Source organism: Meles meles, chromosome 2 (genome assembly GCF_922984935.1).
Source record: "Meles meles chromosome 2, mMelMel3.1 paternal haplotype, whole genome shotgun sequence".
NCBI lineage: Eukaryota > Metazoa > Chordata > Mammalia > Carnivora > Mustelidae > Meles > Meles meles.
In genome coordinates this window covers 194,097,319-194,110,360 of record NC_060067.1, presented here as the reverse complement: position 1 = coordinate 194,110,360, position 13,042 = coordinate 194,097,319, and the positions used below count along the sequence as shown (strand labels likewise).

Genomic DNA, 13,042 nt, shown 5'->3' with positions numbered 1-13,042 from the left:
TCATCATCATCAAGACAGCATGGTACTGGCACAAAAACAGACAGGTAGATCAGTGGAACAGAATAGAGAGCCCAGAAATCGACCCTCAACTCTATGGCCAACTCATCTTCGACAAAGCAGGAAAGAATGTCCAATGGAAAAAAGACAGCCTCTTCAATAAATGGTGCTGGGAAAATTGGACAGCCACATGCAGAAAAATGAAATTGGACCACTTCCTTACACCACACACGAAAATAGACTCCAAATGGATGAAGGACCTCAATGTGAGAAAGGAATCCATCAAAATCCTTGAGGAGAATGCAGGCAGCAACCTCTTCGACCTCAGCCGTAGCAACATCTTCCTAGGAACAACGGCAAAGGCCAGGGAAGCAAGGGCAAAAATGAACTATTGGGATTTCATCAAGATCAAAAGCTTTTGCACAGCAAAGGAAACAGTTAACAAAACCAAAAGACAACTGACAGAATGGGAGAAGATATTTGCAAACGACATATCAGATAAAGGGCTAGTATCCAAAATCTATAAGGAACTTAGCAAACTCAACACCCAGAGAACAAACAATCCAATCAAGAAATGGGCAGAGGACGTGAACAGACATTTCTGCAAAGAAGACATCCAGATGGCCAACAGACACATGAAAAAGTGCTCCACGTCACTCGGCATCAGGGAAATACAAATCAAAACCACAATGAGATATCACCTCACACCAGTCAGAATGGCTAAAATGAACAAGTCAGGAAATGACAGATGCTGGAGAGGATGTGGAGAAAGGGGAACCCTCCTCCACTGTTGGTGGGAATGCAAGCTGGTGCAACCACTCTGGAAAACAGCATGGAGGTTCCTCAAAATGTTGAAAATAGAACTACCCTATGACCCAGCAATTGCACTACTGGGTATTTACTCTAAAGATACAAACATAGTGATCCGAAGGGGCACGTGTACCTGAATGTTTATAGCAGCAACGTCTACAATAGCCAAACTATGGAAAGAACCTAGATGTCCATCAACAGATGAATGGATAAAGAAGAAGTGGTATATATACACAATGGAATACTATGCAGCCATCAAAAGAAATGAAATCATGCCATTTGCGACGACGTGGATGGAACTAGAGCATATCATGCTTAGTGAAATAAGTCAATCGGAGAAAGACAACTATCATATGATCTCCCTGATATGAGGACATGGAGAAGCAACATGGGGGGTTAGGGGGATAGGAGAAGAATAAATGAAACAAGATGGGATTGGGAGGGAGACAAACCATAAATGACTCTTAATCTCACAAAACAAACTGGGGGTTGCTGGGGGGAGGTGGGATTGGGAGAGGGGGAGGTGGCTATGGACATTGGGGAGGGTATGTGCTATCGTGAGTGCTGTGAAGTGTGTAAACCTGGCGATTCACAGACCTGTACCCCTGGGGATAAAAATACATTATATGTTTATTAAAAAAAAAAAATTTGGAAGGGGAGGCGAACCATAAGAGACTATGGACTCTGAAAAACAACCTGAGGGTTTTGAAGGGTCAGGGGTGGGAGGTTGGGGGAACAGGTGGTGGGTAATGGGGAGGGCACGTTTTGCATGGAGCACTGGGTATTGTGCAAAAACAATGTTACACTGAAAAAATAAATAAAATGGAAAAAAAAAAAGAAAACTAATGTGGTGTTCTAGAAAACCACACATCAAAGCTATGTCCCACTTATATTTGTCAGTCTACCCTCTTTATTAGGAACTATTTTAGGAAAATTCCCAATCCTGTAATATTACTCAAACAACTATCTACTCTCCTTTTCCAAACATGCTGTATATTCTAATAAGTGATTGGCATGAAATGGATTTGAAGGCCCCAAATGGGGATATTAGGTACAAAATTAAAGCCATTTTGCAGATACTGGCTTGGGAGCATCAAGATCTGGGTTCCAACACTTACATTCCTATGAATAGGTATATGATGTTGGCTAAGCCATTTAAATGCCTACACAGACTGAGTCTAACCTTCCTTCACTTTCATTTCATTTCAAGAGATCTGGATTGCATGATCTTCCATTTCTGACTAATGAGTCCAGGCTAGGAATTTGTATAACATAGTAAAATACAACAAAGTCATAGCATAAATAATACAATGAAATACAATAAAGACATAGCATGTCTAAAATTTGGATCTGCAATGCATAGTACAGAAACCACATAGCCCTCTTGATTCATTTACACTTTTCGTGCTATAGAAAAACTGAAATGTGGCACAAAGTCATAAATATTTAATAAGCAAATGTTGGCATACAAAAGAGTTCTGCAATACATGTGTGTGAAACTTCATTGAAAGCTGTCATTAGACACATGAAGTGACTTTATGTCCTGGAAAATGAAGACAAGTATAAAGAAGTGTGATTCTGTGAATTTCAGGAAAGTTGTTGGTAGGCCAACAGATATTATGGCAAATCCAGCAATCATGAAACAATGTGTTTTCCCTTTAATCCTATGGCTCAGGTAAGTGTAAGATTAGTACCAGCATCAACAGTGGTGTCAAACATCTGTTACAGATCACCCTTTTATTGAATGCTTCAAATGCAACCAGTAACAATCCATGGGGCAAAGGGCCCTGATTGCAAGGCTTTCAAAGATGCTTCAACTGTAATATCGTTGGTGCTCTAGGAACCTTTGGAGTTTATGAATCATATTAAACAAAGTGGCCACATATGCCAGGACTCTCCACATTTTACTCAAAAGTCAAAAGTTGATTTGCAAAGGAGTCCTGAACATGAAATAGAATATTGATCTCCGGCAATTACGAAGATGAATGCCATGACAGAGCCATAATTGCTTAGAGGCTTAAGCTACCTATTTGATTCTGTCCAACTAGTGACTATTGCAGTGAAATGTTGATCATTTTGAGAATTTTTTGAACCCATCAGTTTTCTTCTAACAGAATAATGCTAGGTAAATGAGGAAAGCACACCAAGTGTATAGCCAAGATTATCAACACCTAAAAGGTATACCACGTTAATTAGCAAAATTTTTTTACACTATCTTCAAAATTTTGACCCAGGTTAGGTCAGAGGGACCTAATTTAATGGGCAATGTTTTATAGCAAGAATGAAAATGATGACAATTCAAATCCGAGGTTATTTCCTGATCATCGCACAATTTTGGCAAATCTTTAAAAGTAGATTTCATTTCATCAACAGATACTCTTATATTGTTTTATTTATGACGTTTTTATAGATTTTTTTTCTTTTCCATTTTTCATTTTAGAGGATTCTTGCTTTTATCCTTGTTCATTCATTTATTCAACAAACCCTTACGGAGAACCAGGCAAACATAAATACAACATGGCCCATATGTTAAGATTATTAATTGGGTGCTAAGATTAGAGGAAAGACCTCTAATCCATGCTGGATAAGTATGTGAGCAATGGAAAGAATGAGCAGAGGATAACTATACCAGGTGACGTAGCAAGATGGAGGCGTTGGGGGGAGGAGTAGCCAAGGGCAAGATGGAGGTGTGGACAATACTCCAGGTAGAAGTGGTGGGATCCAGAAAGGCTTGGGTGTTAAAATAACAAGATATATTGGACAACCTATGAGTAGTTCAAAATCTGTGGAATAGACATAGGGGGTGCAGAGGTAATTAGGAGAAAATCTCACAGACTGAGAGATGATTAAGAAAGACTTTGTAACCCATGAGGGAAGTCGGACTTTATCCTGAGAACAAAAAGCTATCTCAAAAAGTTGAAGGAAGTTACTAACATGAGTAAATTTGCATTTTAGAAAGAGAATGCTGGCTTTGAGGAGAGGTTGAAGGGGGTGGGCCCCAAGATCTGCTACAGGGTGTGGCCATAATGTGAACAACAATAAAATCAAGTGTGAATTAAGGCAGTGCCTGAGAATGGAGAAAGAAGAGATAGGTTGAAAAGAGCAATAAACCTACAAATAATTTTGTAAGTTTAGCTCTCTGAAAGATTCCGAAAATGCGGGAGGCATAAAACCCATGAGGAGAGTTAAATATACATATAAGTTGCAGAAAAATCAATGCATGACATTCTTGGAGCAGTTATGTTTCACAATATTTTCCCTTGGTAGGTCGTGTTCCAATCAAAATGTCAGCAAAGGGAATACAAACCAAACCAAACAAAATGAAAGGCAAAACAAACTTCCGTCTCTTCAACTACCTTATTCCCCCTTCCTGAAATAATTCATTCTTTCAAAAATATATCCATGGGAGAAATTAAACACATGTACATATGAACCCAATTTTGTCAACAGGACATATTTCACAACACATATCTTTAAAATGTGAAATGTATAGTGCTAAATAAGGTAATAAAACCTTCCCAAAAAGGACAGTTAGCTCTTTATTTTATCAAAAAGATAAAATATGTATAATTCAATTACATGAAATGCAGAGTTATGGCTTGTTGGATTTCTCTGACTCCAGAAATCATCCTTCATCAATGACTGTGCTGCGGGATAAACTCAAACACCTCTCCCTGGGCAGTAACCCAATATGTGGGTCCCTGGGCCATAACTTGGCACTGTCACTCTCCCAATTTCTAGCCAATTCTCCAACAGTCACACATGCATGGTAAAGATGGGATCAAAAGAGCAAGGATTTTTGCCTTCAGATGTGGGAGTCCTGCCGTTCATAACTTTTCCCCTTTGAGTTTTCTTGAATTCCCTTGCCATCCTCTCAATACTCCCTCATCTAGAGGAATGCAATCCATGTACGTGGTTAGTCTTCAGTGTCCCCGAGAATGGGACTCTTAGGGAATATGCTCTGTAGGGAGAGAAATCCCACAGAGATGGGATGGAAGACTGTCTCCTCCAGTATCTCAGTTCCCACTGCTTTCAAAAAATCAATTTTTAAAAAAATTTTCCTCTAGGGGCACCTGAGTGGCTCAGTGGGTTATGCCTCTGCCTTCAGCTCAGGTCATGATCCCAGGGTCCTGGGATCGAGCCCCACATTGGGCTCTCTGCTCAGTGGGGAGCCTGCTTCCTCTCTCTCTCTGCCTGTCTTTCTGCCTACTTGTGATCTCCGTCTGTCAAATAAATTAAAAGAAAAAAAAAATTTTCCTCTAGTTTCAAACTTTGGGAATGATGCCATGTTTTTTCTTCCAAAGGAATTCACCTCTTTGCTTGCTGGAGCCATCTCCCGCAGTTTACTTGAGGAGCCAGAAGAGCACTGTAATGAGCAGTCTGAGCACAAGAGTTCGGCAAACTTGGCTGCAAATCCAAGCTCTCTAATTTCCAGCCCTGTAGTCCTAGATAAATCCGGCCCCTACTCTGTTGCCTCTTCTATAAAATGGGAATGACAAAATCCCTCTTCTCTTGGGTTTTTAAATGTTTAAATAAGTCATTTCATATAATATGCTTAGCATATGGCCTAGCACTAAGGAAGTGCTGATCAGAACACATGACAGTTAATTCCAGAAATGAATACTTCTTTTCTATCTAGACCTCTCTGGCTAGTTTCTTTGGAAACTGAAATCCATACTTAAGGCAGTCCTAAACTCTTTCTTCAGGAATTCCCTGATCCAGCTTCTCTCCTTATTCTTGATGTTTCCTACCAATGACCTGTACTTAACCAGTACTTATCTCTTCAATCCCCATCATCCATTATAGTGTAAATTTGTTTTGCTTTATTTTGTTTATTTGTTGACACAGTATGTTCTCTAAAATTCCGGGCCCTTATTGTAGTTTTCTCCCTAAAATACTGGCCCATTTCAAGGAATAGTTTCATATCCTCCTCCTATGGACATACAGCATCTCCTCCCTCTCTTCTTCCACTCATTTATCTTGCTCTTTATTCATTCATTCGCTCATACAAGATATGGTAATCATGCTTTTCTATACTCAAGTAGTTCAAAATGTAGTGGGGAAGACAAAGCGAATATTGTGATGAGAAGAATAATGAATTTCAGTATTAGATTAGATAACGTGTAAAATGCTTCCTCAAAAGAGTACCTGGCAGATAGAAGGGATCATCAAATATTAGATATCTTATTATAAGGTATAAAGAATATCAATGAGCAGAAGCAAATGATTCTTGAGCTATGGGTTTAACGATGAAGAAGAGATTTTTGAGAATGAGAGGGGGGAGAAAGGCTTTACCCCATGTCAAGGAAACAACACCACGTGTAAGGGCAAACGTAATGAAATGCAGACTAACACAGCACAGAGTTTGAGAACTACTTCTGCTGGAGAACAAGTTTAGAGATGAAGGCAGCGGACTGGTAGGGGCAGGAGGTAGGGCTGCTAAAGTGGCATGTATCAGATAATAAAAATCTCCTCTATGCTATGCCAAGTATTGCATTTGAATTTAATTCTGGAACAGAAAGTACTATTTCTAAATTATTACATGCTTATTCTGCGACAGATGGCATCATACATACTTGACGTTCATGGTCCTATTTAAACTTCAGGTGAAATACAAGGTAAGTAGACATCAGTCTTATTTCATTGATACGAAAATCAAAGGTTCAACTATAAAAATGGTATAGTCAGGATCTGAACCAAGTCCACTTGATTGCAAATCGTACTCTATTATACCACATTTTGGAAGGGGTTGGACGAAGTTAGTGAGGAGTGGCACTCTGCCATGTCATAAGCAAAAGAATAATGTGAACAAATTTGGTTTTTTACAATCATAACTTAACAGCAGTGTGGAGAATAAGTTGAAGAAAGAAAGCCCGTGAAAAGCAGAAAAGCCCATTAAAATCTAACGTAGTAATCTGGTGCAGGTGTAGGAGTCAAGCAAAGATAATGGGAAAATCCAAAGAATTCTATGGCTCTGAGAGTGATATGGGAAATATAATTGGGAACATCAGCGTTCTCAAAATGCTCACTGACATTGTGTCCCATAAACTCAAGGTAAAGAGGGTCCCTCGTCTTACCATGACAATTGAAGAGCAAGGAAAAAGAGGAAGAGAACAGAGTCTTGCTTCAAATGGTCATGGGTGCTATCAGAAATATTTTGAAAATAAATATCTTAAAGTAACATCAATCTATCGCTCAAAACTCTACCCTCTTTGATATGAATTGGAGAAGCAATCCAATCCCCAGGCTGAAGAATAAAATAGTCAGGTTAAGTATAAATTCTCATAAGAACTATAATCAAGGGGGCAAGTCTCAGTTTGCCGTAATTAGTGGAAGCTCTATATTAATGCACAGGCTGAGAGTTTAGTGACAGTTTTTATAAGGAACCTTCCAGAGATTCTTTATTCAACTCAAACATTTACCTAGCATGCCCGTGCAAGGCTGGAGTGCTGAGAAAGGGATGGATAAAGAAGAGTGCGAAATAATATAATCATTTTTAGAAATCGTTTTGTGTTACTTCAGATTTTTAGCATTTGCATAATTTATGACCAAACAATGAAATTCCTAGGTAAACACTTCAGATAAATTCTGCCATGTGCACCAGGAAACCTACAGAAGAACTGTGATTATAGCCTTGTCAGGAGCTGCGGGGGAGGGGGCAGGAGGAGGGGGTAACCATAAATAGAGTATTACACAACCACGAAAAATAACTGAACTGTAAAAAACAATACAGATAAAATTTAGTTTTGTAATAGTCAATAAAAAAGAAGTCACATGAGGTTACTCTGCATCATAACATATTAATAAAACTCAAGTGATAAGTGTCCCTTCCAGCAGCCTAGTAATGATTTTAAAATGCATATTTGGAGCCTTAAGAAAGACCATGGTGGGGGGCACCTGGGTGACTCAGTCAGTTAAGTGTCTGCTTTTAGCTCAGGTCATGATCTCAGAGTCCTGGGATCGAGCCCCACATAGGGCTCTCTGCTCAATGTCTGTTTCTCCCTCTTCCTCTCTCTCTGCCTCTTCCATTCTCACTCTCAAATAAATAAAATCTTTAAAAAAAAAAAGAAAGAAAGAAAGACCACACTAGGAATACTACTTTTAATTTTTAATACACATTTTGACTTATTGGGCATCTGTTTTTTATTAGTGTCACTTATCTTTCCTTTAAAAACGATTGAGTGTGCTTCAGAGAGCTGGGTCAGAAATTGTCCCATGACATGCACCATGGTGGTTGTTCTCATGGTGCTGGGAGGAGGGAGCTCAAATGACTCAGTAAACAAAATATGAATGGACTAGCATCCCCAGAAGGCTCAAGAGGAATCTGAATGTCCACTGAGTGAACATACAAATGTTTCCCTGTGTCTGCCAGGAGGAACAATTCTAATTCAAAGTAGAGTTCAAACGGGAAGGAGAACATCTTTGACAGATTGGTTCACATGCAGATCATAAACCCAGACCTAACTTCTGATGATTCCTTAATGATATCATAGGAAAACAAAACAAGACATCATTTTCGGTAGCATTCTAGCAAAATAACTGCGTTGTTTTCCACAGCCTGCCTTAGATAGATTTCACAATAACATGGTCTTGGTTGTGAGCAGGGAGGTGCCGTCCTTTCACCACCTCAGGCCTATTAAGGAAAACATGCACTTGGCTTCCTTTCTCCCTTCATGACATGGATTTCAGAAAGGCTTACAAAGTTGTGAGGGATGAAAGAGCACTTCTCCTCCAATCTGAAGAGTGGCTTTATATGTTCTCTGATGATTAGAGTGGAGCTGCTCACCCTGGCTTCCTCCAGAGCTCCTTTACTGCCTGGTTCATAATGCTGCTCAGTAGACCCTGCCCTTTGTCCCTCAAGGAGCAGCCCCCACGTCCCAGCAGAGAGCAATAGTTCTAGTGTCCCTTTGCCGCTATTCTTGCCAGCCCTCCCGACACTGCACATGCTGGACTTGGCTCCTATGATAATGAGACTGAGCTATTACGTTATCAGTGTGGACATATAGGATTTGCTTGGGCATGAACACAGTTCCCTGGACTCATCAATACCCTGAGGGTTCCAGGATACATTGACCAGAGGCTGCTAAGAGATGCTGAACAAAGTAAATTTTTCCTAACTTACAGTTGTATTGTGAGGTCAAATTGAGGCTATTCATTTGGCTACTTTATCCTTCATGTAATTCAGGTAGCTCGGTAGTTCAGTGTACATACATCAATGAGCTCCTTGGGAAATGAACTGTGTTAATAAGTTGAGCAAATATTCATGTAATATTTTCTATGTGACAAGTCTCCTGCTAGGCAATGGTAAAATTTGAAGTCAGACTCTATCCTTTTTCTGGAAGAACTCCAATCTGGTGAAGGAATCAAACAAACATCCCCAAAACTGTAAGAAGGCAGAATATTAAAAGTGGTAGAAGAGAAAAGTGAAAATAGCTTTTCATAGTGTTCATATTTCCAGAGGTGTTTGCTTCTCAATGACGTGAAAGGTACAATTCAAGACACTGACCAGTGGGTGGGGATGGCCTTGGGAACATCAGGACCATCAGATTAACCACACTGTCTGGGTCATGTCCTAAATACTGAGTTTCAAGTAGCATAAAACCTCCTCTAGATTGACTCACTCATGTACAGGTGGAAACACAGCCATGAGTGGGAGTAATTTCAAGTTCGAGAAAATTATGGAGGCGCAGTTGAGTGGTCTTGAATGGGGAGAGGTTGGAAGACTACACAGACGTGAAGAGTGTCCCGCTCAGAGGCTGTGTTGATGCTCTTTCTGTAGATGGAAGTTGAGCTACGTTTTCAACAGTCATCCTTCACATGATCACATGTACCCTGGCAAAAGTTGTTATGCCATAACTATGAAAAATTTGCTCTGTCCCTTAGATTTCATTTTCTTTTCCCTTTGTTTATTTCTCTTCAAGTCAGTAAATAAGTTCCTCCTCAGAACAACGTGAAGTCACTCCTTGAACAAACAGTCTCATGGGTGACCAGGAAAAACAACGTCTGTATGCGTCATGTTTCCCGCCAAGATGGCTGCCTAGGCTTTATTCTGGACCTGCTCTATTTTGGACCCACAGCCTAATTCTATGTTCCTAGTTGACCTGGTCTCTCTGTAGGCGTTTATTAAGTGATCTTGGAATGATAAGATATGTTTCCCAGCCTTTAGAGTCTCCAATTAGCTCTTCCTCTCTCAATAGCATCCCTTTTGCTGGAACTGGCTTCCCTCCCTATCCCCCCCACCTAACCCCCTTTTAAAATCTGTCTCCTACTCAGCATTCCTTTATCAGCATCTGCTCTCAGGCCTGCCAGAAGACCAAGGTGTAATAATACCTTAAAGTAGCCTTGCCAAGGCTATTAGCATTTAAATAAGAGTCAAAGCCTACACTAAATGCAGTGCTCTCTAGAGGCAGAAGAATAGACATTATTGAAGAGATGGAAGAGAATGGAGGGCGTGTGATGAACTAATGCGGCCTTTTCTCCGGATTCCAACTATGATCAATCCCCTCTTCTAAGTGGAAGGAGTAATCCTGTCTACACCCGGCCAGCCCCAGTGAGGTTCAGAATCAACTTTGATATCATATCTTTTTAATTACATCCTTCTCATACTGACACAAACTACTTACAATCATGGGGACTCCTAACTCGCAAACCAGCCAGGTAGGGCTAATCTCCCGTGTTCTGCAGGGAGGAGGTGGTAGGGCTGGGATTTCAGCCAGTCTCACTTGGTTATTTTACCCCTGCACTGCCTCAGATGGAAAGATCCCTTCTTTGGCTTTAATTCATTCCTCTTAACCAGTATCTAGCTGTCCCAAAATGCTTTATTGACTCTAACCAGATTTTCTATGATTATAGTTTATAGAAATAAATTTTACATCATCTCAGGTATAAGAATACTTCTTAGGGTTCACGTACAAGATACTATCCTTCCGTATTCTCTTTTGCAGAATAATATTAATTCCTATATTCCCGTTACCATTCATCAAAGTTGCAAATGAACTCCCTATGTCCAACTGATTAATTGGTTAGTTCTACAGGCTCTGAAAAATGTCTTTTAGATATAGCTAGAAGACAATAATTACACATACATGAAAAAAATCTTATTTTGATTTTGTAGTTGATTTTTAAATTATAAAGCTAAGATTTTAATTTTTGTATTACTTTATTATAATGACTTACATTAAATATAACTAGTGACTTTTCACATTTTAATAGTTCAAATATTTCAAATATTAGCTATATGTATTACTTTTCCTTACATATCTTAAAAATAAAATCATGCACTTATAAATATTTAGAGAAACTGAAAATCACAAAGTGTGTCATAATATAAATTGATGATATTACACAGGCAAAGTGTATTTAGTTCTACAGTCCATAATTGATAAATAAATGACCTGGCAATTTAGAAACTATGATCAATGCTTTAAAATTTCCCCTCTTTTAAGAAATAATGACACAAAGATTCTGCATTACTTGGAGACCTTTCAGAGATGTAATATTAAAAAGTTACACTTGACCATGCGCTATGAAGATTAGAATTGTAATTGCTTCTGAAGAAGAACTGGAAAATGAAGGAGAGAACACCTTGCAATCATTTCTGCTCCCTGGGACAACAGTTTACTTGACTTCATTCAGGCCACCGTTGATAGCCCACTGATGTGTGATTTCAAATGTCCCATGGAGGATAATGAACAACTTACCAGTGAAACCTTTCCATATGACTAGCAATTTAATGTCTTAGACATAAATTCAATCTTGCCTAATATAAGAATAAATAATAAAGTTAGTCTAAATATGCGGTACGTGATAAAAGTCCTGGTTTTATCCATTTCTTCCAACACATAATTGAGCCAGAGGAGAGACAAAAGAAGGGACTCACTCTAAAAAATAAATGCTCTGCAAAGCAATCTCACGCCTCACCTAATGCAATATGTTTCTCATGAGTCTTTTGTTACTCTGTAACATATTAAATTATCCTTTCAATTACCTTGGCAACTAAAACAAGAGTTCCTAATATGCTGATGACTTCTGGACGATTACACCAGCTGTCAGTAATAAATGATAATTAAGGTGTTTTAATCATTAAGCATGAGGAGAATATGTGAAGTATTCATTTTTTATAAAACTTGTGTCTAAAGCATACAGGAATCTTCATACTAACAAAATTCTTTTTCTTTACTTTAAATCAGGAACTGTGGCCCTTTTTCTGAGTCTGGTAGATTGCTAGAAAAATTGCAGTAACCTTTACGATATGTAGCCTCCCCTACTCTGCCCCACCCCCACCCCCCCAGTTCTTTCCCGGGGTCTCTTTAGTTATCTGTGTAGCAGAATGTGATGGTTTGAAGCTGCATTTTTAGCCAGCTTACCTTCAGAACAATAGCAACAGTAACAAAGAGTCTGTCCTAATAAAGGGTCTGTGCACAGTCAGCTTAAGCAATGTAAAGTGTTCCTTTATTCTGCTTATTACTGGCTCCCCCAGAGGTTAACCACCTTAAAAGGCTGGCATTTAGACTGAGAAGAGGAACAAAGCATTACTAGAAAGCAGAGAGATTTTTCTCCAGCACCAGCATCTCTGCTGTCCGAAATTCATAAGAAATATAGCAACTCAATGAAAAAGAACCGATACCTTTGAATGAGAACATTCCAGCACAGGAGTCGTTGTCTTGTCAGCCGCTGTGCAGAATGAGTTGCTTAGGCATGTATCCCACTCTTCTTAGCTACGGGGTCTGCTTGGTGGCTGCTGCCAACATAGGGAGCATTTACGACATGTGTGTGGTGTTCGTCGGCAATAAAAGGAGACTAACCAGCTCCGCTTGGTGCTGCTTGCCTGGAGGCATCAGATCTTCAGACCCTCGCCGTCTGATTGGCTGCTTCCTCGTCTCACTGTACTCCTCTGCCTTAACCTTCGGCTGTGTTCAATATATTTCCCCTAGGGGTGGAGTCAGAGAATTGCCAGTTAAGGAATTAGCAGCAGGTTAAACTGAACTGGTTTTTAAAAAGCCATGATGTGATTTCCTATAAATATGTCTCATGCTTAATGTTCTGAAGTCTTACCTAAGCTGCCCAGGAGAAAACTAGTAAACTGGATATAATTAAACAACAGCAGTTTTACATGTCCTCTCTGAAAATACCTTGAGTTGGACGCACACGTAACACAGGGCTGGAGTGATCAGGTGGCTTCCCGCCGCAGAGCGTGCCTTGATCATCGACATTAAATCAGAACAGATGGGGATGA

General features: G+C 39.6%; 1 protein-coding gene across 1 annotated transcript in view; it reads right to left on the bottom strand.

Annotated features, from left to right (window-relative positions):
* The window catches only part of SORBS2 (sorbin and SH3 domain containing 2), a 355,104-nt gene extending 342,610 nt beyond the window's left edge, over positions 1–12,494 (bottom strand). The window contains exon 1 of the mRNA XM_045997808.1: positions 12,434–12,494. The gene's annotated coding sequence lies outside the window, so the exon portion shown is untranslated. The remainder of the gene's footprint in view (positions 1–12,433) is intronic.
* Between the last annotated feature and the right edge of the window lie 548 nt (positions 12,495–13,042).